Source organism: Capsicum annuum, chromosome 9 (genome assembly GCF_002878395.1).
Source record: "Capsicum annuum cultivar UCD-10X-F1 chromosome 9, UCD10Xv1.1, whole genome shotgun sequence".
NCBI classification, from domain to species: Eukaryota; Viridiplantae; Streptophyta; class Magnoliopsida; order Solanales; family Solanaceae; genus Capsicum; species Capsicum annuum.
The window spans coordinates 90,979,975-90,983,802 of NC_061119.1; the positions used below are offsets into that span (position 1 = coordinate 90,979,975).

General features: G+C 32.8%; 1 non-coding gene across 1 annotated transcript; it reads left to right on the forward strand.

The window, feature by feature from the left end:
- Positions 1–662: 662 nt before the first annotated feature.
- Positions 663–769, forward strand: LOC124887612. Its single transcript, XR_007045377.1, has one exon. It is a non-coding gene; the product is annotated as a small nucleolar RNA R71 (small nucleolar RNA).
- The last annotated feature ends 3,059 nt before the right edge of the window (positions 770–3,828 follow it).

A 3,828-nucleotide genomic window follows, 5' to 3' on the forward strand; every position in this document is an offset into this window, starting at 1 on the left:
TGCTGGTTTTTCATATCTTCTACCAATTATGCTTGAGTAGCCATAATTTTCTTCAGCATCTCTTCAATATTGCTTGTTTGAGCTATGGCTTAATTTTCTAGAATATGTTGTTGCTGATTCTGTCCTAATGGCCCACGGTATTGATTTGCATTATGTGCCTGATTTCCATCCTATGAGAAAATGGGATAATTTTGCCAGTTAGGATTTTAAGTATTACCAAAGGTTTTTTGTTTGGTCAATTAACATTTCCCACATAGTTAACAGACTCTGGATTAGCTGTGTAAGCCACCGTTGTATGATCACTACTTCTGTAAACCTCACATCAAGTATAAGCCTGGTAAACTATATTTTCTATTGTTGGTGTAGACTATGCGACTCCCAAATTCATATTACTGAGTTGTGTAGTTAGCTAATTTTGTAATGCAGCAATCTGAGCTGATATAGCTATAAGCTAATCAACCTCCAGCATATCTGCAACCTTTTTTGGAGCACTTTTTGTATCAGCACGTCACTCAGGATTACCTTGTGAAATTCGATTCAATAATGTGTATAATTCATCATACGTCTTTTCTAGAGCCTGCCCACCTACTGCTGAATCCAGAAGAATCTTATTGTCTGGCTCAAAACCCTTAATGAAAGTATTTACCAACACATCATTAGTCTGATGATGATGAGGGAAATTTCTGAGCATAGCCTTGAATCTTTCCCAAGCTTGGTAATGATTCTCTATATCTTTTTGCCTAAAACTTAGAATCTCACTTCTCAAATGTGTTGTCTTCCCAGATGAAAAGAATTAAATAAGGAATTTCTGAGCCAGATCATTCCAAGAAGTGATGAAGTTCAGTGGTTTAGCATATAACTATCTCTTTGCTTCCCCCAAGAGAGAAAAGGGGAAGAGGGTCAGTCTGACATAATTAGTACATACCCCAATAGGGATGTAGGTATCACTGATCTTATTAAAGTTTTGTATGTGCTGCTATGGGTCCTCGTAAGATAAAACTGTGAATTGCCCACTCGTGTGTAAGAGTGCACCATATTATTCTTCAATTCAAATCGACCACCCGCATCTGGCTTACAGATGCAATTACTAGCATTATTCGTAAGTGGGATTGGCACTTAACGAACAAGTCTAGCTTCTCCTCTAGCATGAGTAACTGGAGCCACTAGAGCTGGATTTAATGAATTGGGTATTGAAGTGTTGCTGCTCTTGGCCTTTGATGATATATCCGTTCAGGTTCCAAATAAGACTCAATAGATTTTTTTGCTCTTGCCAGTCCTATAAGTCACTCTTCTTGCAAAAATCAGACAATAAGATCAAGTTGTTAACACTTAAATTTACTATAAAAATAAAAAATTTAGAAAATTGCTATTTATTTGAGCAATATCGCCAAAAACTTATTGCATTCTATCACACATGCAAGTGCACGCGATCGTACAAGTAATATTGTGACTCAAAGAATCAGATATCGTACCCACGAGGACAACTTGATTAGTAATTTATTTAACTTTAGGTTTGATAATAATGTTTTCAAGTGTTTCAGAGTATCAAAATGGGTTAAACAATTTTGAATAATTTAACAACTAAATAAATAACAAAGTGTGACAATCGCAACGTAAGCTAGGCTGTAAACAATATGAGGGAGAATTCTATGATTGAGGCACTCTTAACAATCCTGCAAATCTCTATCCTTATTATGGTCGTGTTGATTATTGGGTTATTGATTCACAGGGTTTATATTATGATCATTATCTTCCGAACCTCTAATCTTCTACCTAAATGGACATTGCATCCACATCATTGAGCGGGGATACAATAATCCATTTAGATGCTTTAAGTTATCTTCCTGCAATTAAACCAAACAAGTCTCCTAGGTATATGCCTTTCCTAGTTGTTCCTTCACATCTTTCGTTATGTAGAAGAATACGAACTTGCTCCTTAAATTCTTCGATCTATCCCAATAATTCTCCTTCCGGGTTCACAAAGGGATTATAGATGTATTATAATGGTGGACATTCATTAAAATAGTAGAAACCAGAGAATAAGAATAACCCATGTGATAAATATCAAAATATAATCATGTTCTAGGCCTCAACCCCAGAATAAGGGTTTTTAGCCACTCATGTTCGAAATCAACATCAAAAAAATATAATAAATCATACCGAATTCAATATTTAAAGATGAAAAATGGAAGAACCCTAATAATAAATCCGTAATTATTTTTGCCTTTACTATACGTATGCCAAGATATTTCAAATTGAGCCAAAGTGTTCCTTTTATAATGAGGCACAACTGCCTGAAAATTACTCTTCACTGCACCGCATAGCCTAATGCGGAGGCTAAGGTCTGTGGCGCAGGGCCATCACGAACCTCCACTGCAATGTGCCTTGCTGAATAAATCAACCTCCGCATCGCAGAGGCTATCGCAAATACTAGGATCCGCGGAGCAGGGCTAACATGGACCCTTACTAGAAACTGACATCTAATTTTTTACTTTCACACTCCTTTCTATGCTTTTCAAACATTTATCTAGTGTCTTCGTGTTCATCATGTCACTCCAAGTACTTCCATAATCCAAAATCTCCCCATTAATGCATCAAAGAACATTTAATTTTATCACAATCGGTCCCTGCAACAACTAATCATGTCCATTAGCTCGAGAATATAATTTTAGCTCAAACATAATACAATTAACATATTTTAGCTCATAGAACAAGTATAAATATGGATAACTATTGGCACTTAAACGTATAAATACGCCCAAGATCACACTACGACAAGTGCCATCATGATCTATGGATTTTGGGTCGTAACACACAAGTTCATCAAGATGAAGAAGAAAATTTGATGATGGTGTAAAATTCATCTAAGAGAGAACTAATTTAATTTGATACAAGTTTATCAAGATAAAGAAGGAAGTTTAATGGCCTTGAAAGATCCATCAAGAGAGATTATCAAATTAATTAGTTTTTTAAAGTATATAAGTTTGTATGGTACACACACACACACATATATAGAATGTGCCCTTCAAAAGCAAGATTTTATTACAAAGTTTTATACTATGTCATGAAAACGAGAAATGTCTTCAACTTATTGCTTTGTTGATAACATAGAACTTATGGCTCGTAGTTTTATGGCCAATGATTCATCATTTTTGGCCTTTTTATTTACTTTTCTAATCTTTTTTTTTATTCTCTCTAATTCGGATGTTATATCACTCGATTTTCAAATTTAAGAGTCTCAATTTAGCAATTTTTTGTTGAAGTATCAACTATTAAAAAAAAATATGTATATATGGTATCTCACAACCTAACATAAAAATATATCAATTATATATATATATATATATATATATATACACACCTATCTTTTTTAAAAGAATTCATTTGCATAAATAATCTATTGTCAAAATGATCTGACAAAAGCCTCACGACATGGCAAATTTGGTTTTGGATCATTAAGAGAAAAAAAATACTCAATTAAAAATTTTAATTGTAAAAATCAAGTTTTTGATTAAAAAATAAAAAGAAAAAATCAAGAGAATTAGGGTGAATTAATGAAAAGAAGAAAAATAGTGAAAAAAGCCAAAAATGATGAATTCTTTTAATAATCAATATGCAAAAAAAATATTTTTTTAATCTTTTTTTTCCTCTACTCTCTTTTATTTCATTTATGTACTCTATTAAAAATTAAAATAAAAAGAAAATCTTTAACGCACTTAGTTATCTATTGTTAACTATGTTAAACATTCTATATTTAGTTCTTTCAATAAAACTTACAAGTGAAGAATACTTAGACTATGCTAAATGACTTCAATATTAATATTTCAC